The sequence below is a fragment of the Acinonyx jubatus genome, chromosome C1 (genome assembly GCF_027475565.1).
Source record: "Acinonyx jubatus isolate Ajub_Pintada_27869175 chromosome C1, VMU_Ajub_asm_v1.0, whole genome shotgun sequence".
In the NCBI taxonomy this organism is placed as follows: Eukaryota; Metazoa; Chordata; class Mammalia; order Carnivora; family Felidae; genus Acinonyx; species Acinonyx jubatus.
The window spans coordinates 154,105,893-154,131,307 of NC_069381.1; the positions used below are offsets into that span (position 1 = coordinate 154,105,893).

Here is a 25,415-nt window from a genome sequence, read left to right on the forward strand (position 1 = left end):
AGATACAACTAATAATAATATTAGAAGAGGAAGGAAATTGACAGTCATATTCAGGGCCTCTAGAACTGTGAATCAAATATTTTTACTTGTTGTTAAGATGGTCCCTGCCAACAGGCTGTTCAGAAATACCCAGTAGAGTTATAAAACAAGAATTTATCTTACTTTGTGAATGGAAGGTTTAGTGATTAGAAAGCATGGTTTCTATCTTTCCCTCCCTCTGCTTCCTATCCCATTATGGATATATATCTTTTCCTCATTTCCTTGGAAAACATTTTAATAAGTATTCCAACTTATTTTATGGAAACAAAAGATTAATACTTAGAAATGTACTTGTAACATAAAATGATCAGTTAGTGAGCTTGAGGCATCTGGACTGAAAAATATTTTGATGCAACCGCTAGAGAAGCTCTTGTCAAATAAAAATAAGTCCATGAAGTAACCAAATAGTCCATGCTGAGTTGAGTTTGTTCAAAAGTATATAGACCTAGGTTAACTCAAAACGTCTACAACATCTTGCTTTGGACAGATGTAAATCATATGCTGACAAATGCATTATTGATAAACTGGCACAATTTGATGAAAATATTAGGCCAAAGAGATGAAAGACCAGAGAAGAAAATCAAAATTTGTCTTTTTTTTTAAGAAATGATAATTTTTTCAAAGAATTTGTATTTTGATTATTTTTACATGCTGAGAAATTTGACACAGAATGAATAGTTGCATTTTTGTTATATGTATACAAAATAGATGAACAAATTGTTGTTAATGTTTATTCATTTTTGAGAGAGAGACAGACAGAGGGTAAGTGGGGGAGGGGTAGAGAGAGAGGGAGACACAGAATCTGAAGAAGGCTCCAGACTATGAGCTGTCGGTACAGAGCCCGACGTGGGGCTCAAACTCATGGACTGTGAGATCATGACCTGAGCAGAAGTCAGATGAAAACCGACTGAGCCACCCAGGGGCCCCTATATTAACAAATTATTAAGAACCACTTGTCTCCAGTACAAAAAAAGGCAGAGTTAGAATCACCTCCTGAATTACTTTTGACTGCATGTCAAGACAAGCAGCTAGCCTGGCACCTGATGCTGGAAGTATATTTTCCCCAATCACAGACATACAATAACCTCAAGCATCTTTCCCAGGACCGTGGTGTGGGCCTGCCAGATGAACCACCCCCAGCACACTGATGACTGGACCCTTGTGTGGCATGCACACAAAAGTTGTCTTGCTTTTGGAGTGCTTTGTCATCCTCCATTTTCCACAGTGTGTGAATAAAAATGGCCTCCGCTTGGAAAAGTTAAAGTCAAATCAAGAAATGAAATTGATTCCCCATCCACTGTAATATAAGAGAAACTGAATGGTTGGAAACTGCTTTTGTGCTATTTTGACACATTGACTCTCAACCCTGTCATACTCCAAGCTCCGTTTTTATAGCAAATATTTTACGAGACATCTTTATTTGCCTCAAAGAAATTTCAATATAACCTCCCTGCACAGACTATCTCAAAGAAACAAATACAATGCCCTAGACATAAAGGACAAATATATAAATGCCCTGAAGCACAACGTCAGTAGGTGACATAATGAAGTAATCAAACACTTGCATCTATCCCGAGGTAGCCTCACCATAGACTCATGGTGAGTGTGACAGCTACAAAGGCTGACTGATACAGGTGAGTGTATTGGAAACTCAAATGCCAAGAGCAGTGTTACTGCCTTGTGATGTTATTTTCCAAAACAGTGAACAACTCCCGGCAAATAAAAAACCTGAACAAAATACAGTCTTTCCTGCATACACACGCTAGTGCCATTCCTGATAAATTCAGTATATATGAAAACCATGCCAAAAATGCTATGTGTTCCACCTTGTGTAAAAGTGTTAGGTTGCAGGCTTCTGTACTTATACCCAGGTGTTTTACCTTCATGCATATAGGATAGCCATGTAGGATGGGGAACTACTCTGTACATTGGAGGGTACCTAGCATCCCTGGTCTCTGCCCACTAAATACCAGCAGCACCCTCTCTGTTTTTGTGGCAACCAAAACCATCTGCAAAGATCCTCAATACACCCTCTGAGGAGTGGTACCGATGCTGTTGAGAGCTATGCCTAGTTCTCAGCAGGGCATGTGATCATTACCACTTCTGCCCTGCCCCAATCCCGGGAAAGCCTAAATTATGCCTATTCTGAGTTCCTGTCTATCCGAATAATTCCTAATAAGTCCAACGTGCAAAGTAGTGAAAAAAAAACTTTAGCCCCAAATTCTTTAAAAGTTTGTTCTCACAACTATGTGAAGAAAAAAAATGTAAAGTTCAAAAGAAGCAGAAAGTACTGATAATGTTTTTTTTTTAAGTGAATACATGGGGGCTCTCAGTGCTAAAGGTGCTGAGTTGTTGGAGAAGCCCTTGTCTTATATTTTTCACATCCTCCTCCCCAATCTCCATCAATTAATATCTATAAAATATTGAGAAGAGTTTCTGGTTACATATTAAGTGCTATATAATCTTTGCTAAATAACTAAATAAGTATTCCCAAAGTTATTCCAAAATTCAAATCTCAACATATTTCTCCCTTTATCAGAAATTTGAGGGTTTTTTTTTAATTCAAATAGTTTCTGGGACACCTGGGTGGCTCAGTCGGTTAGGCATCTGACTTTGGCTCAGGTCATGATCTCAGGTGTTCGAGCCCCACGTCAGGCTCTGTGCTGACAGCGTAGAGCCTGGAGTCTGCTTCAGATTCTGTGTCTCCCTCTCTACCCCTCCCTTGCCCACACTCTCTCTCTCTTTTTCTCTCTCTCTCTCAAAAATAAGTAAGCATTTAAAAAATTTTTTAATTCAAGTAATTTTTATGGAGCAGATCCTTTTCTTCAAATAAAAAATCTTACATGGAAACACAATGTGTGAAAGAGATAAAGCAGTTCTGCTCTGGTTTAGAACTGGGGAGGGGCCAGGCACTGTGGCCATCCCAGCCTCTCCTTAGTAGTGTCTGAGGCAGTCCCACAGAACCTGCCATCGTAGGGCTTTGGGAACCCTGGAAGGCACCGACCCACCTAATGATACTCTGTGAGGGGCAGTTCACTAAATACCTCCAGATGCCTCCTGCCTTTGTACCTTTCTTTGTTTTCACTGCTCCTCTTCCCCTAGACACTTCTTGTTGCCAATCAGCCAGGTAGATGCCCACCCATGTCCTATCGGCTCTCGTCTCCCTGAGATATTTCCATCACACAGAAAGCTAATCAATTCTTCTTCCTTTGTGTTCCCACCCCACTCTGTTCCGCCACCCATCACGTGTTTAATAATGGCAGCTGGCATCGACTGATTGCTTGTCATATACCAGGGGCTTTTCTAACCCCTTTTCTGTTTTAACACAAGTCTCCTTCATTATCACCTGATCATACTGGTATTAATAGAGTCCCATTTTACATATGAAGAAACTGAGCCCCACCCCACCCCCCCCAAAAAAACTAAACAACTTTCCCAAGGTTGTTTGTGACTAGGAAACAGAGGCACCACAATCTGAATTTAGGGAGTTAGCTTGATCAGATTACCACACCTTTTTATTTATTTTTCTTACATTTGATATCTTGTTCTACACTGAGAACTCCCTGAAGCGTCAGTCACATCTTACTCATCCTCTTGTACCGCACACTCAATAAACCTCAAAATATACTGTTGAAAGAATCAAAATGAATTTACTCTCCCTGTGAGGCTTTAACTCAAAAATTCATGAAATATTTATTGCACTTCCTAGAACAATTTCTCTTTTTCCCCACTCTCATATAAATGATAAAACTAACAGTGTTAGGGGCACCAGGATGGCTCAGAAGCATCTGACTCTTGATTTCAAGTCAGGTCATGATCTCACAATTTGTGAGATCAATCCCCAAGTCAGGCTCTGTGTTAACAGTGTGGAGTCTGCTTGGGATTCTCTCTCTCCCTCTCTCTCTATGCCCCTCCCCCACATGCACACTCTCCAAAATCAATAAACATTCAAAGAAAAACTAACAATGTTAGCTCACAGTGCAGCAGCATGCAGCTCAAATGGTAGTAGAAATTGAAAATGTTGAAAAGTAATTCAGTAAACAGATTAATAATTGTTTGCTGAGCAAACTTTATGGGTTTTTTTTAAATTTTTTTAACCTTTATTTATTTTTGAGAGACACACAGGAGGTGAGCAGGGGAAGAGCAGAGAGAGAGAGAGATACAGAATCCCAAGCAGGCTCCAGGCTCTGAGCTGTCAGCACAGAGCCCGACGTGGGGCTCGAACTCACGAACAGTGAGATCATAACCTGAGCTGAAGTCAGGCACTTAAAAACCGACTGAGCCACCCAGGTGCCCCACAAACTTTATGTTAATACATTAAACATCTTTATTAAATAGAGGTATGTTTCAGTTACTATGTAGCTTTTGTGTTGCTATATTAAATAGGTTTTTTTCTGGGGGTCCCTGGGTGGCTCTGCCAGTTAAGCGTCTGACTCTTGATTTCAGCTCAGGTCACAATCCCAGGGTTGTGGAATCCAGCCCCATGTTGGGCTCTGTGGTTAAAATTCTCTCTTTCTCTCCTCTGCCCCTCTCCCCTACTCGAGCTCTCCCTCTCTCTCTCTAAAATAAAAAATAAAATAAATGGGTTTTATCCTATCCTAAAATAAGGAATTAATATGTTTTTTGGGGGGAGGGGCTCTCTATATCTTTTTTTAAATTTATTTTTATTGAGATATAATTGACATATGACATTGTATTAGTTTCAGGTGTACAATGTAATGATTCAATATATGTATGTATTGTGAAGTGATCATGACAATAAGTCTGGTTAACATACATCACCACAACCACACTTAGTTATAATTTTCTTCTTGTGATGAGAACTTTTAAGATCTACTCTCTCAACAGATTTCAAATATACAACATAGCCTTGTTAACTACAGACACCATGCTGTATATCCCCATGGCTTATTTATTTTGTAAGGGCAAGTTTGTACCTTTTGAACACTTTTACTCATAGGAGTTCATAAAAATATATTTATAGAGATATATATTCATAGAAATGATTATATTTCTATTTTTCCAAATACTCATTTTTAAATTTTTTATCAATTGTGTGTAATTTCAAACATTTCAACCTTTTTTTATACTTATTCTTCTACCTATCTACTGAGGCAATTACATTCCTTCTTCCCAACACATCTTAATTCAGCCTTGGTAGAATTCTTTAAGAGTTTTCCAGATCTTGAGATTTCAGAGCTTCCTGTAGTTACAGCCATGGGTCTCAGGATCCGGCAGCCTCTGGTTCTGCCGTTGACTAGCTAAATGACACTGAACAAAGTTACCCATCATCTCTCACCTGTAAAACTGGATTATAATTGTCCCTAGCTCAACATCTTGAAAATCCTTAACTCAATGAGTGGCTCAGTAATATGTTCAGTAAATGTTAGTTGTTTTTAACTTCCATATTTATCTTGGGGGAGAGGCTGCTTTTTAAATGTATCTCAACTTTCTATTCGACGGAGTGTCCTTTGTCACTTACCTTGTGGCAAGCAATATATATTTATTTTTTAGTTTCCTTTTATTGATAGAATGTATTATCTGAGATTGGTCTTGCTAATTCATGAACATATGAGTTCTTTTCTACTTAATAAACCATATCAATGTCTAAATTACCCTTTTCTTTTTCCCCACTGTTCTTTGGTGAAACCTTGAACCTGGCATTTTCTAAATGTTAATTGCTTTCTTTTCTCACTCTGGTAATTCATTACAAATACATACTTTTAATGAAGGATTAATTTTACATAAATATTTTCTGAATGAAAAATATATAAAGCTAAGCCTTTTTTGGTGCAGGGAACAGATTTATAAATAAGCATCAGTGATTTAGAGTTGCCATATTGTAAAAACTTCAGGAAGACTGTATTTCTGTTTCTTGAGTTAAGGAAGCTGATAAACAAAAAGTTATTCACAAGTTGGTCTGTTCAGATGTTTTGTGATAATATTCAGAAAAAAGATTTCAAAACACACTGAGAGATAGAGAGGCAGGTGGGGTGAAGGTGGGGTTTTAGCGGTGATAGTGCCTTGCACGCATTCATAAGCACACATCCAAATCTGCTCGTGGTTTGCATGATGCATGGCAGCACATGGGAAGGCAACCTTTCTAATGATTTAATTTCTAAATAACCAGGTTTCCAAAGCATTCAGGTCACTGGATGAGGATTTTTTTTTTTTAAGGAGGGTGGGGAATTAAGAGCCTATTCCCTCCATTTTTATCTTACATGTTTTTATGTAGTTTAAATATTTTTCCAATATTGTCTAAGTTCACAGATTCTGAAAGAACTAGTTATTTATGATTCATATGATTTTTAGGGAGTGAAATAGACCTATCAAGAGGCTAAAGGATTTGTCTGAATTGAGGCCATCAAAAATGTCAGGGGCAGAGCGTGAATGCAGACTTGGAGACATTTCTCGTATCTTCCCTGAATATTGGTGTACAGCTACTTCTTTCTATGAACTGAAAGCATTGAAAGGTGTTTCTCATTATACTTCCATTAAAATAAAATATACAAAGTTAAATGAAATACAGTACAAAGTAAGTTTCACACATTTTCAGAAATCTGATCTAATGTAGAAACAAAGTGCTTTTTTTTTCTATGAATGTTTTCAGTCATGTAAAAAATTCTAAGGCTAGATAATTAATTTTAAAATGTATAATTCCGAGGTTGTTGCTGTTGTTGTTAAACCTGAAGGCATAAAACATGACAACAAAGGCTATGACTTAAGGAGAGAGCCCTGTATAACCAGAAAGGAGATTGGGTAGAGAATGGAATACAAATGAGGAGGGGAGGTGGATATGACCATGCCGTGGCAAGCGCACAGCTTGGGAGAAGGCCACATGGTGCCCTTAACTCCAACCATAATGTTTTGCTTTCAAGGAGTGAAATTGCAGCCACCAAATGCAGGGTGTTCCCATCATCCCAAAAATGTGTTTTACACTGGCATTTTCTGCTGGATAAAGCCGAGGGTTTGAGTCAAATGAGTTTTCCCTGTTTTTGTTTTAATGACACACACAGTCTGTGAAACCATTTCCATTGTGAATCTCCTCCCAAACTTCTCACTCTCCACGAATGTTGTTCATTCTCTAAGAGAAGACTCACATGGCAGTTCAGGGGCTTCACAGGAGTTTCCATAAAGGGGATGTGGTTCCAGGTTATCAGCCAAACTCGGTGACTTTGTAGGAGTGCGAGCTCAACAAGTTATTTAATATTTCTGAGCATTAGTTTATTAAGGTGTATACTGAAGATGATCTTACTTATCTCATATGTTCACTGTAAAGACTAAATACAAGGATATAGGCTTCTGGGAAGATGGCGGCGTAGGAGGACGCTGAGCTCACCGCGTCCTGGGGATCACTTAGATTCCACCCACACCTGCCTAAATAACCCAGATAACTGCAAGAAGACTAGCAGAACGGATTCTCCAGAGGCAAGCGTAGATGAGAGGCCCACGGAAGAGGGTAGGAAGGGCGGCCGGGCGGTGCGCGCTCCATGGACTGGCAGGAGGGAGCCGGAGTGGAGGGGTGGCCCGCTGGCCAAGCAGAGCCCCCGAGTCTGGCTTGCAAAAGCGGAGGGGCCGGTCGGAGCATGTTCGGACAGCAAGTGGGACTTGACATCTGGAAGGTTATAAGCTAACAGCTCTGCTCAGAGAACAGGAGGGCTGGAGGACAACGGGAGGGAGAGTTGTTGAGCCCCGGACGACAGAGCTCAGCTTGGCAGGGAACAAAGGAGCTGGCCAGTGCCATCTCTCTCGCCCATCCCCCAGCCAAAATCCCATAGGGAACCAGTTCCTGCCAGGGAACTTGCTTGCACCGTGCAAACACCCAACGCTGTGCTTCTGCAGATCCATCACTCTGGCGGGTCTGACTCCCTCCCGGTGCCGCAGGACCCCTCCCAAAGCGGATCTCCGAAGGAAAAGCGAGCTGAGCCTACCCCTCCCGCCCCTGTGCACCTTGCCCATCCACCCCAGCTAATATGCCAGATCCCCAGCACCACAAGCCTGGCAGTGTGCAAGTAGCCCAGATGGGCCGCGCCACCCCACATGAATCCCGCCCCTAAGAGAGGGGAAGAAAAGGCACACACCAGTCTGACTGTGGCCCCAGCAGTGGGCTGGGGGCAGACATCAGATCTGACTGCGGCCCCGCCCACCAACGCAAGTTATTCAAGACAGCACAGGGGAAGTGCCACTCCAGGGACTATCCAAAATGACGAAACGGAAGAATTCCCCTCAGAAAAACGTCCAGGAAATAACAACAGCTAACGAACTGATCAAAAATGATTTAAACAATATAACAGAAAGTGACTTTAGAATAATAGTCATAAAATTAATCGCTGGGCTTGAAAACAGTATAAAGGACAGCAGAGAATCTCTTGCTACAGAGATCAAGAGACTAAGGAACAGCCAGGAGGAGCTAAAAAAAGGCTATCAACCAGCTGCAAAATAAAATGGAGACAACTACGGTTCGGATTGAAGAGGCAGAGGAGAGAATAGGTGAACTAGAAGATAAAATTATGGAAAAAAGAAGAAGCTGAGAAAAAGAGAGATAAAAAAATCCAGGAGTATGAGGGGAAAATTAGAGAACTAAGTGATGCACTAAGGAGAAATAATATACGCATGATTGGTATTCCAGAGGAGGAAGAGAGAGGGAAAGGTGCTGAAGGTATACTTGAAGAAATAATAGCTGAGAACTTCCTGGATCTGGGGAAGGAAAAAGGCATTGAAATCCAAGAGGCACAGAGAACTCCCTTCAGACGTAACTTGAATCGATCTTCTGCACGACATATCATAGTGAAACTGGCACAATACAAGGATAAAGAGAAAATTCTGAAAGCAGCTAGGGATAAACATGCTCTAACTTACAAAGGTAGACACCTAAGAGTAGCTGCAGATCTATCTACTGAAACTTGGCAGACCAGAAAAGAATGGCAGGAAATCTTCAATGTGATGAACAGAAAAAATATGCAGCCGAGAATCCTTTATCCAGCAAGTCTGTCATTTAGAATAGAAGGAGAGATAAAGGTCTTCCCAAACAAACGAAAACTGAAGGAATTCATCACCACTAAACGAGCCGTACAAGAGATCCTAAGGGGGATCCTGTGAGACAAAGTACCAGAGACATCGCTACAAGCATGAAACCTACGGACATCACAATGACTCTAAACCCATATCTTTCTATAATAACATTGAATGTCAATGGACTAAATGTTCCAACCAAAAGACATAGGATATCAGAATGGATAAAAAAACAAGATCCATCTATTTGCTGTCTACAAGAGACTCATTTTAGACCTGACGACACCTTCAGATGGAGAGTGAGGGGATGGAGAACTATTTATCATGCTACTGGAAGTCAAAAGAAAGCTGGAGTAGCCATACTTATATCAGACAAACTAGACTTTAAATTAAAGGCTGTAACAAGAGATGAAGAAGGGCATTATATAATAATCACAGGGTCTATCCATCAGGAAGAGCTAACAATTATAAATGTCTATGTGCCGAATACAGGAGCCCCCAAATATATAAAACAATTACTCACAAACATAAGCAACCTTATTTATCAGAATGTGGTAATTGCAGGGGACTTTAACACCCCACTTACAGAAATGGATAGATCATCTAGACACACGGTCAATAAAGAAACAAGGGCCCTGAATGATACATTGGATCAGATGGACTTGACAGATATATTTAGAACTCTGCATCCCAAAGCGACAGAATATACTTTTTTCTCGAGTGCACATGGAACATTCTCCAAGATAGATCACATACTGGGTCATAAAACAGCCTTCATAAGTATACAAGAATTGAAATCATACCATGCATACTTTCAGACCACAATGTTATGAAGCTTGAAATCAGCCACAGGAAAAAGTCTGAAAAACCTCCAAAAGCATGGAGGTTAAAGAACACCCTACTAAAGAATGAATGGGTCAACCAGGCAATTAGAGAAGAAATTTAAAAATATATGGAAACAAACGAAAATGAAAATACAACAATCCAAATGCTTTGGGATGCAGCGAAGGCAGTCCTGAGAGGAAAATACATTGCAATCCAGGCCTATCTCAAGAAACAAGAAAAATCCCAAATACAAAATCTAACAGCACACCTATAGGAAATAGAAGCAGAACAGCAAAGACAGCCTAAACCCAGCAGAAGAAGAGAAATAATAAAGATCAGAGCAGAAATAAACAATATAGAATCTAAAAAAACTCTAAAGCAGACCAACGAAACCAAGAGTTGGTTTTTTGAAAAAATAAACAAAATTGACAAACCTCTAGCCAGGCTTCTCAAAAAGAAAAGGGAGATGACCCAAATAGATAAAATCATGAATGAAAATGGAATTATTACAACCAATCCCTCAGAGATTCAAGCAATTATCAGGGAATACTATGAAAAATTATATGCCAACAAATTGGACAACCTGGAAGAAATGGACAAATTCCTAAACACCCACATGCTTCCAAAACTCAATCAGGAGGAAATAGAAAGCTTGAACAGACCCATACCAGCGAAGAAATTGAATCAGTCATCAAAAATCTCCCAACAAATAAGAGTCCAGGACCAGATGGCTTCCCAGGGGAGTTCTACCAGACGTTTAAAGCAGAGATAATACCTATCCTTCTCAAGCTACTCCAAAAAATGGAAAGGGAAGGAAAACTTCCAGACTCATTCTATGAAGCCAGTATTACTTTGTTTCCTAAACCAGACAGAGACCGAGTAAAAAAAGAGAACTACAGGCCAATATCCCTGATGAATATGGATGCAAAAATTCTCAATAAGATACTAGCAAATCGAATTCAACAGCATATACAAAGAATTATTCACCATGATCAAGTGGGATTCATTCCTGGGCTGCAAGGCTGGTTCAACATTCGCAAATCAATCAACGTGATACATCACATTAATAAAAGAAAAGATAAGGACCATATGATCCTGTCAATCGATGCAGAAAAGGCCTTTGACAAAATCCAGAACCCTTTCTTAATAAAAACCCTTGAGAAAGTCGGGATAGAAGGAACATACTTAAAGATCATAAAAGCCATTTATGAAAAGCCCACAGCTAACATCATCCTCAATGGGGAAAAACTGAGAGCTTTTTCCCTGAGATCAGGAACACGACAGGGATGCCCACTCTCACTGCTGTTGTTTAACATAGTGTTGGAAATGCTAGCATCAGCAATCAGACAACAAAAGGAAATCAAAGGCATCAAAATTGGCAAAGATGAAGTCAAGCTTTCACTTTTTGCAGATGACATGATATTATACATGGAAAATCCGATAGACTCCACCAAAAGTCTGCTAGAACTGATACATGAATTTAACAAAGTTGCAGGATACAAAATCAATGTACAGAAATCAATTGCATTCTTATACACTAATAATGAAGCAGCAGAAAGACAAATAAAGAAACTGATCCCATTCACAATTGCACCAAGAAGCATAAAATACCCAGGGATAAATCTAACCAAAGATGTAAAAGATCTGTATGCTGAAAACTATAGAAAGCTTATGAAGGTAATTGAAGAAGATATAAGGAAATGGAAAGACATTCCCTGCTCATGGATTGGAAGAATAAATATTGTCAAAATGTCAATACTACCCAAAGCTATCTACACATCCAATGCAATCCCAATCAAAATTGCACCAGCATTCTTCTCGAAGCTAGAACAAGCAATCCTAAAATTCATATGGAACCACAAAAGGTCCTGAATAGCCAAAGCAATTTTGAAGAAGAAGACCAAAGCAGGAGGTATCACAATCCCAGACTGTAGCCTCTACTACAAAGCTGTAATCATCAAGACAGCATGGTATTGGCACAAAAACAGACACATAGACCAATGGAATAGAATAGATACCCCAGAACTAGACCCACAAACATATGGGCAACTCATCTTTGACAAAGTAGGAAAGAACATCCAATGGAAAAAAGACAGTCTCTTTAACAAATGGTGCTGGGAGAACTGGACAGCAACATGCAGAAGGTTGAAACTAGACCACTTTCTCACACCATTCACAAAAATAAACTCAAAATGGATGAAGGACCTGAATGTGAGACAGGAAACCATCAAAACCCTAGAGGAGAAAGCAGGAAAAGACCTCTCTGACCTCAGCCGTAGCAATTTCTTACTCGACACATCCCCAAAGGCAAGGGAATTAAAAGCAAAAATGAACTACTAGGACCTTATGAAGATAAAAATCTTCTGCACAGCAAGGGAAACAACCAACAAAACTAAAAGGCAACCAACGGAATGGGAAAAGATATTCGCAAATGACATATTGGACAAAGGACTAGTATCCAGAATCTATAAAGAGCTCACCAAACTCCACACCCGAAAAACAAATAACCCAGTGAAGAAATGGGCAGGAAACATGAATAGACACTTCTCTAGAGAAGACATCCGGATGGCCAACAGGCACATGAAAAGCTGCTCAATGTCACTCCTCATCAGGGAAATGCAAGTCAAAACCACACTCAGATATCACCTCACGCCAGTCAAAGTGGCCAAAATGAACAAATCAGGAGACTGTAGATGCTGGCGAGGATGTGGAGAAACGGGAACCCTCTTGCACTGTTGGTGGGAATGCAAACTGGTACAGCCACTCTGGAAAACAGTGTGGAGGTTCCTCAAAAAATTAAAAATAGACCTACCCTATGACCCAGCAGTAGCACTGCTAGGAATTTACCCAAGGGATACAGGAGTGCTGATGCATAGGGGCACTCATACCCCAATGTTTATAGCAGCACTCTCAACAATAGCCAAATTATGGAAAGAGCCGAAATGTCCATCAACTGATGAATGGATAAAAATTGTGGTTTATATACACAATGGAGTACTACGTGGCAATTAGAAAGAATGAAATATGGCCTTTGTAGCAACGTGGATGGAATTGGAGAGTGTTATGCTAAGTGAAATAAGTCATACAGAGAAAAGACAGATACCATATGTGTTCACTCTTACGTGGATCCTGAGAAACTTAACAGAAACCCAGGGGGAGGGGAAGGAAAAAAAAGGGGGGGTTAGAGTGGGAGAGAGCCAAATCATAAGAGACTCTTAAAAACTGAGAACAAACTGAGGGTTGATGGGGGGTGGCAGGGAGGGGAGTGTGGGTGATAGGTATTGAGGGCACCTTTTGGGATGAGCACTGGGTGTTGTATGGAAACCAATTTGACAATAAATTTCATATATTGAAAAAAATAAAAATAAAAATAAATAAATACAAGGATATATGTGAAAGGTTTAGCGTGATACTATTAACATTTATGTTTTTGATGTTTATTTACTTTGAGAGACAGAGAAAGAGAAAACCAGTGGGGAAGGACAGAGAGAGGGAGAGAATCCCAAGCAGGCTCTACGCTCGGTGTGACATGGGGCTCAATCTCATGACCATGAGATCATGACCTGAGCTAAAGTCAAGAGCTGGATGCTTAACCAGCAGAGCTACCCAGGTTCCCCAATATATTAACAGGTAAACTTTTCACTAACTCATGATCAGACCCACTAAATAGACATTTTCATTAGACCATAGAATTTTCTTTCTCAATTTCATTATCTACCATAAACATAATTTATTTACATAGATATGGACTTGGTGTTCATCAAATAACCAGTAATAATATTTGCTGGCTTATATTAGGTCACTCCATTCGACTGAACTTTATTAATCACAAATCATGGAGGAAAGAGAGATGGGCACCAAAGAAATAGAAGGAATTTAGGAAGAAAAGGGCAATAGGTATAAGTGGGAGAGTAAAATAAGCACTTAATCAAAATAAACCTAAGGCAGAATTCTTATACGTTAAGCAAACTCCCACAAGTGCTGGATTCTAAACCTCTGCACAAGTGAGCCACGGACTTTACACATGTCACCCAGCTTGAGTAGGTCTGCGTTTCCTCATTTATAATGTAGGGCCTGGACTGAATCATCTTCCAGGTCCCATTCGCCTCTGCCCTTCTAGAATTGTCTTGAATTGGAGAATGTTAGCAAGTAAAGTCTTGAAAGCAAATCCAAAGCTTTAAAAATTCCAGTTTTTTTAAAAAAAAATTCTATTAAGCAACTCTAAGTATAATCTTTACAAGTAGCAGTACTTTCACTCTTTTATATAAAAGTTTTGTAGAATTTAATCTGAACGGCCATGGAAAAGCCCCGGTCATTTCTCCAAAGTCTAACTGATGACAGCTGTTAACCAGGAAAAACATCTGGAAAGCCATCTGCTACAGTTCACGCAGGAGTTCTCAGACTCAAGCTATTCCCTGATAGGACATGTAGAACCATAACTCTCTGTGTGACTGCCTGGAACACCTTTCATTTGGATTTTCCAGGATGGGAATACCGCCAGAGGACAGTGTGGGCTTGTTGAAGAGTAGAGGCATGCGCTAAGGGTTCTCTGGAAGTTAGAAAGCCAGAAAATGCTACTTACAATCAGTGCCACTGTTCATCAGTTTGTATATTTTAAAACCAAGTATGGAGGGTCTCCAGGGTGCAGGCCACTGTAGCAGTAGAAGAGCATGGACCCTGCTACTGAGGCACTTATAGTGCGATGCGAGAGGCGGGCGCACAGGCACATCATTGCAGCACAGTGTGCAAAAGCCCAAAGCAGAATAGAAGGCTTAAGTCCAAGGTGATGATGCACAAACCCTGTCATCAGGGCGGCTGTTTTCAGAACAGTGAAGGATAAAGCTAAGCTGTGCTTTCTTTGGCCTGCTTTCCACTGAAGCACTTCCATAAAGCGATCTCATTAAGGTAAATCATATCGACTCAGTTCCATATCCAATAATTACAAAATAATGATTTTTTTTTAGGTCACAACTATTTGCTTCTTGTCTTTTCCATCCAATTGGGAGCCAAGTCCTTTAATTCTTCCGCTGTTGTTCTATGACACCCTGTTCCTAGCACCATTTTTCATCTTCTTTATCTCTTGCTTAGATTATTGCACCCTCCCTGTTTCTGTGCTTGCCTAGCTCCAAATCATTGTCACCTTTGTTACCTGATATTTTAACTAAGGCATTTGGATCAAATGGAAATATGCTTTCACAAAAAGACAAAATAAATAAAAATACTAACTTTCAACTAATGATTAAGTCACATGTGAAACTAATTCTTCATCCAAGCCCTAAATGTTATTTCATCTCTGTGCATGACCCCACACTTCCTCCCATATTTGATGCCATATTATCAAAATGGTCCAGTTCGCATTGCAAAATTAAAATGCCCTGCCTCCCTCCCCATACAGATAGCAACGTACTGCTCCTAAAACACTTAACCCCTCACCCTACTTGTTTGCTTAAAACTCTTCAGTGACCTCACCTTGCCAAAGCAAAGGTTCTCAAACTTGAATGTGTTTGGGAATAACTTGAAGAGTCGTTGTTGTTGTTGTTGTTGTTGTTGTTGTTAATGTAAATTGTCAAGCCCAACCTCCCAAGATTCTGATTCCATAGTTCTGGGTTGCAGAGTCTACAGGATCCAGCCCACTATGGCACAGGCACCCTCTTTCCTGCTGTTCTTCCTGGCAGCTCTTCTATTTCTACCCTCCCTCCAGTCTCTCCCTCTTTCTGTAAATTCCTTGCGGATAGGAATGTGACTGTGTTCCTAGTACCTAGAAGAGTACTTAGGAAATGGATGGCTCTCCATAGTTACTTTTCAATGAAGGAAAGAAGCAAATGCATACTCAAAATCATTCTGCTTGGTTCGGTAAAACTAGAAACATGTGACATTTTGGCAGACCCCTGAAATGAGTGCATAAATTGGACAAAGATTGCAAGAAAGAGTATTCAGCTTTTGTTTTGATTAACATCTATTTCTGATTATCCTTAGAGAAGGAAATTCTAATTTATGACTTTTATAATTATTGTGAAGATAGTTCTAGACATGTAGATTTTTAGAAAAACAATTCACTTGCTTTTAATTTTCTGGGTTATTAATTTACAAAGACCTAGCTAGAGGTCTTGAAGCTAAATGCTTCAAGGCAGTTGGCCGAAGAATAAGGAAGGGCCACCTTAATACGTTTATTTTAAATCACACCAAAGACTTTAAAATTACACCAAAGATTTTCTGAGGAAGGTATAAGTGATCAAGATAAATGTGAACCTGGCCTTCTTCAAAGTTCATAAAGACCTGCCCCTCTGCACTTTCAGCCGATGGGGTCTCACTATAACCCACTTTGCCAGGGTGATGAATCTTTTATAAGGTGATAGTCCAAATAAAAACACATATGAGGCAATCAGGTATTGAAGTACCATTTTTCACAAAAAAAATAAGAATAAATGCTATTTTGTTTTTTGTGTTTTGGTCATCATGGATGAGAAGATACATTAAGGCATGCACTTTGACATGCATGTTCCTCTCTACCTGAAACATTTTCCCTCTTCACACAAACATTTCTTTCTCATCCTTTAGATCTTAGTCTGGGAAAAGTATGCATCAGGAGCTCTTCCCAGCTGGTCACCATCTGGGTTAGTTGCCACATCTCTGTGTTCCCAAATGCTTGTGTTTATCATAGCACCTAACACTGTGTGTCAAAATTACACATCTAGTATTGGTTAGTCTCTCCATTTGACCATGAGCTCTTGAAGAGAGAAATGCTATCATGTTCTCCATTATATCCCTAGTGTCTAGAATAGAACCTACAATAAAATAGGCATGGAATAAACATTTGTCCAGTAAATCAATGGTATGTGTGTATTTGTTCAATAAAAATCACTGGGTATCATCACAGCCTACAGATTACTTACATTTTTATCTTGTTCTCCTTGTTCCCATACTTTCAAGCCCTGCAAAATTACCCAGTGTCTGATATAATTTCAAAAAAGGCATAAATCATATAGACTGGAAGGGCAGCAATCTGGACTCAGTCCTGGCTCAACCACTAAGTAGCTAAGTGATCTTTTACAGATCACTTTGTCCTCTCCGTTCCTTATTTTTGTCACCTATAAAAGTTAATTTCTAGCCCAAAGATTCCAGGAATCCAAAAAAAATATGTTCATATTTCAGGCAAAATACCTATTCCTCTGGTTATAATGCTAGATTGTTCTCCTAGGGATAGAAGTTTCCATGACCACGTTTTGTAACACCAATGAAGATCCAATGGCTTTAAGCACATAGCATTTATTTTCCTTTATTCTAAGCAGAATTAATATTGGAAGGAAGAAATGGTGACTTTGTGCCTACTGGGGATAGCAACAGCTTGGTGGTCAGATCAGGTAGCACTGATGCCAGATGTGGGTAGGTTGGTTCACAGTCCACATGGCCATATGCGTTACATGTGTTGCTGTCCCATCATTTAATCCCAGCCACCTGGGGCTCATGAAGAATGGAGAAGTGACAGTGAAGTACATGATATCAACATCAACCACACCACTTAAATCCGGATATGAGTCACGATGTGGCTCATACAGTTTCTAAACTGTAGAAAGAACAATATCATCTTACCTTAATTTCTTCAGATTTTATAAAGGTCTAAGAATGTAATGAGATATTGTACATGGAAATTTTGGTAAGTTGCAAAATGATTATGCAAATATTAGTTCTTAGACAAAATTACACTGTCACAGAACCTACCTTTGAAATAACCTGAGGGTCATTCAGTCTGTATATATTATTGAGCACATAATATGTGTCAGATGCGGTTCTAGGCATGGTTCTAAAATAAGTTTATCCATTATTCTACTTAGACTAGACAGAAAACAAACACATAGGTAAATAAATAAATTATTAAAATAATTTTCAAGGCATCAGAGAGGGCTACTTTTAACAGTGAAGCTTAGGAAAGACCTAAAAGGTATCATTTGGTTTGAGAGCTATGAAGATACGAGGATTACTATCCTAAGCAGATGCAAAGGCCCTGAGGCAGGAATGAGCTTGATATATTTAAGGAATGGAAATAGGCTGCTGAGGTTAGAACATAGAAAATGATGCACAAGAGGAAGAATATGAATCAGAGGGAGAGGTGGGGGCCAAGGGAAAGAATTTGGGTTTTATTCTTTGGGCAGTGGAACACCATTGGAAAATTCTAAAGCAATGTAGTCGCATGTCAGTAACCCTACTCCTTAAGCTAATTTTTCTCCTCAGAAGAAAGGGCTAAGTAGATAAGGACTGTCTCAGGGAAATTTAAACCAACTAAGTTCACACACTTTTGTTTGCTTCCTTAAACCTGTTAAATATTTTACTCCACCTGCTTCACTTAAATGAAAAGGTCACTTTTAATTTATTTATTATTGGTTTGATTTACTGAAAACCAAAATAAGACCAGGGGTCATTTGCAATAAGTAGTGACTGTCAGTCAGTGATCCTGGAATTCAAAATGAAGGATTATTAGAATTCCTTCCCTGTTTTGACTTGTTAATTATTTTTAGTATTCCATTTTGAGAGACACTGCAGGTAGGAAGATTAGACAGTGCATTAGGATTTATGAACAGCTCATTTTAATAAAAACCTTAACACTTTATGGAGAATTAGGTTTACTAATAAAAATATACTGACTGTCATCCTTTCCAATACATTTATCCACAGTTATTTATTGAGCATTATAGTTTTATAGTTTAGAATTTGATCTTATAGTTTCACCTAGGCAAAAGCTCATCTTAATAGACTTTTAATAGAAAATAAAATATGATATTAGAAAATTTAGCAGTTCTTAGTAATTCATGTGAATTTCTGAGTAGACATTAGAAGAATTGAGATATATTTGTTGCACTTTAAATCTGTAAAATTTAAAGAAGTATCATTTTAAAGATCAAGTCTAAGAGTTATCAGGATCAAACCAATTTATTTCTCTTTGTTATATTGTTACTTATTTAAAGATTTTGGAAAAAAAATTGAAAGTAAAAAAACACAGGCACCTGGGTGGCTCAGTCGGTTGACCATCCAGCTTCGGCTCAGGTCAGGATCTCACAATTCGTGGGTTCCAGCCCAGAACCTGGAGCCCGCTTCAGATTCTGTATCTGTCTCTCTCTGCCCCTCCCCTGCTCACATTCTGTCTCTCTGTGTCTCTCAAAAATGAATAAACATTTAAAAAAATCTTTTTTAAGTAAAACAAATATTTTGGTTTTGTTTTCAATTGGAAAGATTTGTATTTGAATAACATTAAAGTCTTCCTCAAAGCTAGTCAGGTTTTAAAAAACAGGATTTAAGCAGTCTAGTGTGTGCAAAATTATGCTTACCCTGACATGCCTGCACACACACGCACACAAACACACGTACACACACACACAAACACATACAGACTAAATTCATATCTTCATTCTCTAGTATGCAAGCCTTGAAAAGAGGTGGCCAAGTTTAAACTTTTGGATGCTGACTATTCTTTTATGGCCACTGCTTCTTTCTCTGCAAAGTTCACCCCTGAATAGCAAGTCCGTGTGAATTCCCTGCAATGTGCAACAATCACACCTTCACACAGAGAGGGGCTAAAGGGGTCTGCATCTAGACAGACATTTCTAAATCAGCCAAGAAGAGACCTTTGTTGTCATTTGAAGGTTTTTCAGTATTCTGCTGTGGGCTTGTGGGTATGCTTAAGAAGTCTCAATGTCAACCCAGACATGTTAGAATTTAGGAAAAGCTTTCTGACTTATTTCACAACATTCATAAATTTTGCTCTGTACCTGATTGGCAAATTACTTTGAATTTGAAACTTGAAAATCTCTTCTAGACAAGTGTTGGCTTTTTCTTTGTAACAGCCTTTGGAAGAATTGTGAAGCAGAATAGATGTTCCATAGCCAGCAACATGCCAGCATTATTCTCACTGAAAGAGTGAACTTGAGACTTAGCATATAACCAATGTTTTAAACAAAAATTGTGGAACATCCTAAATTGCTTAAGCTACATGTCTAATTTAACAGTGAACATATTTAAATGAAGATGAGCTGAAGGGTTTGGTAGTCATGGCAACACGATGTGAAAATATACCATGTCATTCAAGTCTATTAGAAAAAAATATATTATCATTCCAAAGGTTTCTGTTGCTACTTTAAATACTGACTGTAGAAGAGGAAAGAAGAGGGTGAGAGAATGGAGGGACCATGGAATATATTTAATTATTTTCACTACCAAAAAAATGCTGTTTGAAGATAATCTGATTTAAGTTCTAAATTACTTTGACTATAGATGAAATGGACATTAAAGAATATGAGGAAAATAAACAGAAAACAAAATTTCTCCCTTAACAAAACTGTGTTAAATCTACTTCCTGCAAATAAGAGTTTAAAAGTAAAGAGTAATTTTATATTTTTTAACATTTAATTGACTTTTTTTAGAGCACATAATTTGTGACTATTCATATGAGAAACAAAACATCAAAAACACAACTTTCAATTAGTTTCAACAAATATGCAAGATATTCAGAGCTTTATTCAAAATCATAAAATGGATAGGTGATTAAGCTGAGATTGTTGCAGATAATTTAAAACACAGAAAAACAAAAAGGGAAATCATCTAAATATTATGTTCATTAAAAATACCAGCTAAGATTTTGAAATCTATTCTTAAGTTTTTTTTTTTCTATGCTAGAAATCCATATCTAGCTGTACATTTTTTTCTTATAAAAATAGAATCACACTACACATATTTGTCTGTAATTTGAGAGCTTGAGAGCCTGGCTTTGGTATCATACATAGTTGGATTCTGGTTTCAGCTCCCAGCCCCATTTTGAACGCTATGTTCTGGGGCCCATCTGAGCTTCCATTCCCTTATATGGAAAAAAAAGACATAATAAAAGCACCTCTAGCTAAGGGCCATTGTCGGACCAGGAGATATCAAACAGAATTTAAAAAGACAATCAATAGATGTCAAAACAGATTTGACAATGTTAGAATTTGCTGCCAGAGGTTTTAACACAGCCATTGCAAAAATGCTTCAATAAGCAATTATGAACACACTTAAAAATAATGGAAAAAATAGTCTCAGCAAGGAATTAGAAAATATAAAGAAGAACCAAATGGAAAATTGTTTATTTTAGAACTAAAAAGTAAAATAACTGAAATTAGAAAACCTCAGTAGATGGACTTAGCAATAGAACAGAGGGGCAGAGGAGAAAACAATCAATAAGCCAAAAAATGGAATAATAGCAATTACTCATTCTGAATAGAGGAAGAGGACTAAAAACATAAAAATGAACAAAGCCTCAGGGACCTATAAGACTAATACAAAAGATCTAATGCCCATATCATCAGAGTCCCAGAAGGAGAAGAGAAAGAGGCAGTACTGGAAAAGTATTAGGAGAAACAATGGCCAGAAATTTCCCAAATTTGACAAAAACCAAATAAAAATACAGATTTAAGAAGTTGAGCAAATCCCAAATAATATAAGCTTAAAGAAATCTATACCAAAAAACATCATAGTCGAACTTTTCAAAAATAAAGACCAGGGGCGCCTGGGTGGCTCAGTCGGGTAAGCTTCCGACTTTGGCTCAGGTCATGATCTCACAGTTTGTGAGTTCAAGCCCCGCGTCGGGCTCTGTGCTGACAGCTCAGAGCCTGGAGCCTGTTTCAGATTCTGTGTCTCCCTCTCTCTCTGTCCCTCCCCCATTCATGCTCTGTCTCTCTCTATCTCAAAAATAAATAAAAATTTTTTTTAAATAAAGACCAAAAAAAAAGAAAAAAACAATTAAAAAGCCAGAGAGAAACACTTTATTTATAGGGGGGAAGCAATTTGAGTAACAGTGGACTTATCAGAAAACATGGAGGCCAGAAGTAAGTGGTACAGCATTTTTAAAGTACTGAAAGAAAAGATCAACCCAGAATCCTATATCCAGCAAAAATATCCTTCAGGAAGGAAGGGGAAATCAAGACATTCTCAGATGAGGCAAAACAGAAAACCTGTCAACAACAGACCTGCCTTAACAGAATGGTTATAGGAAGTTCTCTAAACAGAAAAGGAATGATAAAAGGAGGAGTTTGGAAGCATCAAGAAGAAAGAACATCATAAACAAAAACATGAATAAATGCAATAGACTTCCCCGTCCCTCTTGAGTGTTCACAAAGGAGTGAGGACTAATCTTGTAAGGACATCTGGACTCGAAAAGGTATGGGGAGCTCTAGGAAAGTCTGGCTCAAAGGAGTGATGTGTTTGGATCTGAAATTTAGGAGGATCATCCTGGATGCTATAGGGATGCCAGAGTAATCCAGAATGAGATGATGGAGACCTTAGACCAGGGCATCTGCAGAGAAGATGATAAAGTGCTCTGTTTCTGAAAATGTTTTGAAGGTGCATTCGACAGGATTTGCTACTGATGATTGTATAGCAAGAGGGAAGGAACTTCAAGGACAATGCCATGATTTTTGTTCTCAACAATTGGAAGCATAATGTTGCTGAACAGCTGTGGGGAAAGATGAGTTTAGGAATAAGCCAATGAAAATTAAAACTTTAGAACACTTAAATTTCTTGATTACCTTCTCATACAAACATCCTAAAAGCTACATTTATCTGTTTGTGTATTAGTATCAACCTCAAATTTGGAGATTTGGAAATATCAAGACCGTTAACTATGATTTGAGCAATACATACATAATGATGCAATACAAGAGAAAAATGACAAAACTGCATTTAAAAGTGCTTAGGGGGTGCCTGGGTGGCTCAGGTAGTTGAATGTCCAACTCTTGATTTCGGCTCATGTCATGATCCTAGGGTTGTGGGATTGAGCCCTGTGTTGGTCTCCATGCTGAGTTGAGCCTGCTTGAGATTCTCTCTCTCTCTCTCTCTCTCTCTCTCTCTCTCTCTCTGCCCCTCTCCCCTGCTTGTTCTCTTTCTCTCTAAAATAAATAAATAAATAAAAATAAATAAAAGTGTTTAGAATTAAAAACTGTAAAAGTAAGTATTTAATACACTTAAAATATGAAAATTTATAAATATTATAAAACATCAAAAAATGAACTATAAAATGTGAGTGAGTGATAGCCATACCTTAACATTCCAGTGAAAATAATTACTAAGCAAGAGTAATTACAATAAAATGAACAGAAATAACAAACTATTCCCAGTGTAAAAATGAAATAAATTCAACCAATAATTTTTAAAAAGAAAGTAAAATAATATTTATTTTTCAAAAGGTAAAATCCTTAAAAAGACAAAGGGTATTAATGATGTCATTGCAGAGTTTTGAGTGTATTTTTTATGTATTCTTTGTGCATATTTTTTAGTTCTTACAAAAAAAGTTTTTTTGGAGCCTTGGTTTTGGGGAAAATGAGGACATAATTATAAACCAACTCCAGATATGTTCCTTTGACTCTTTAGTTTTCAAACAATTTGTGCCTTATTTGATACCTTTGAAGACTTTTTAAAACAACTTTTTGTTATTTGCAAGAGCTGAAATGTTTTTATTGAGTGAAAGTTTAAATTTGTGTTTCAAAGAATATATTACCAATTTATCTTCTTTTAGTTTTATCACTTACAGATGGGTATTCTACTTTTCAGAAAGTCTTTGAACTAAAGTAGGAATTGTTTGTGCAGTTGAAGCTTTGCTCTGTCAATTTTCATTGTTCTCTTTCTTTTGGAAATTATTTACATATGGAAGAATGCTTTCTAAGCAGGTGCACCTTGTTTATATAAAAATTTTTAAAACTGGTTGAAATGTTAGATAGAAAGGATTCAAATTTCAGATTTTTTAAAAAGATCTGAAATAACAATAACAATACCAACAAAAATATAAGTATTTCGGTTCTTTAAAATAGCACAAAATACCAGAACACCTGAATGTAGAAAATTGACATTTAAACTCCCAAATACATAGCTTTCTGTGGTAGTGTCTTTTAAAGTAGTTACAGCGAAATTCTAAAATCTTAAAGCCCTCACAGTGGTTTAAGATAATGTTGCTGTTTCATTTTGTTTCTTCTTCAGAGCTAATCAGATCTTACCTTTATATTTGTATCCTTATCCCTTTTGTTCCAAAGTGTATTGAATCTAAACTGGCTTTGAATGGCCCATTTAATCCCTCCCATGTGGGATGAGGACTTTTTCTTTTCTTTTTTTCTTTTCTTTTTTTCTAATCACAGCTAAACATCCTTCCGCAAGTGTTACATTTTCCCATATTGCCTACAGGTTATTTTGAAAAGTTACATTTTCTTTTAAGTGTGCAATCACTATGTTTTCAAATGTGCTCAAAATATAATTATAGGCTTACTTGTATTTTTCCACATTTAGTAAAAATTAATACAAACAAAATAAAGATCATTACAAGAAAAATTTTAAATATATCATGCATCACTGTGAATAAAAAGTTTTGACCACTCAAAATTTATTAGAAGGTTTTGTGTCTTTGTTCTCTGCTGAATAAGCAAAATATTTTGTTTATTTTGTTCTCTGCTGTATCACCACCACTTGAATTTTGCCTAGAATATAGTACATTTTCAATATACATTTGCTGAATAAATGAGTGATATGTGTTTCCTGTACTTGAGAATATTTAAATCTGCTTTGGAAGACAAGAAAATGGGATAGATATGTTAAGCGTAATGAATAACTTAGTATCTTATAAGGCATAGGCAAAATTCATAAACCGTGTTAGGTAAGAGAAGGAATAAGCAAGTAGCTTGCAGAATAGGCGTGTTCCATGGATGTAGATGTTAGTTACGTATGAGACAAGCTGGCTATGGATCAAGTAAGTAAAGCATGTGTGTACTAAGTATCTAATATGCATCATATGGTAAATGTACATGAGTTAGATGGGGCGCTCAACATTCAGGTGTATTAAGTTGTCCACCTTCGGATGACATACATTCTGACAAAGCCTGTTACTGCTCATCAGGTTAATTGGCAACCTTTAACTATGGCCAGGTGTACCGGCCTCTGTTATAAAATGTATGTGTTGGTGTAGGCACCTTCCATCTGCCAAGCCCTTTTGCTCAAACATCACCTGTGCTCCTCATAACCACATCAGCATCAGCAGGAGAAAGATGGTATTTATATCATTACATAATCCAGAATTCAGGCAGAAGACTCCTACTCTACTTTCCCTTTTCCTATCACATCTCTTGCCTCTTTCTTCTTGCTAAGTATTTAAAATGACTTAATGGTCTGAGTGACTCGAGCTTCTTATTTTGGTCCGTGACCCTTTCTGTTCCATGGTCTCTGGAGTAACTTAACCACAAACTTAGAGTCTACCTTGCATCATATCCATATGGCATAATTTTCATAATGGTAGTATGTATAACTATGTATTACTTTATAATAAAAAGAGCATGCATACTCATTTAAAAAATTTTTAGGACTCAGCACAATTCCCTCTTTTTTCTTCCCAATGAGACGATTTGAGAACCAAAGTGTGCTTATTATTAACGCAGTTGGTACAAGCTTTATAAGTGCCCTGTAGTTTAAATTTTATGTCTTTGCACTTAAACAGATATTTTCACTTTAATGGGATTGGATACATTTCTGATTAGTAAAAACTT

At 37.9% G+C, this 25,415-nt stretch overlaps 1 protein-coding gene and 1 long non-coding RNA gene across 3 annotated transcripts in view; one reads left to right on the forward strand and one right to left on the reverse strand.

Annotated features, from left to right (window-relative positions):
- Positions 1-18,902, reverse strand: part of LOC113598199 (uncharacterized) — a 37,769-nt gene extending 18,867 nt beyond the window's left edge. The window contains exon 1 of the long non-coding RNA XR_008295412.1: positions 18,876-18,902. This is a non-coding gene — a long non-coding RNA (uncharacterized LOC113598199). The remainder of the gene's footprint in view (positions 1-18,875) is intronic.
- The window catches only part of B3GALT1 (beta-1,3-galactosyltransferase 1), a 494,130-nt gene that overhangs the window by 315,164 nt on the left and 153,551 nt on the right, over positions 1-25,415 (forward strand). The gene's annotated exons all lie outside the window — the stretch shown is intronic.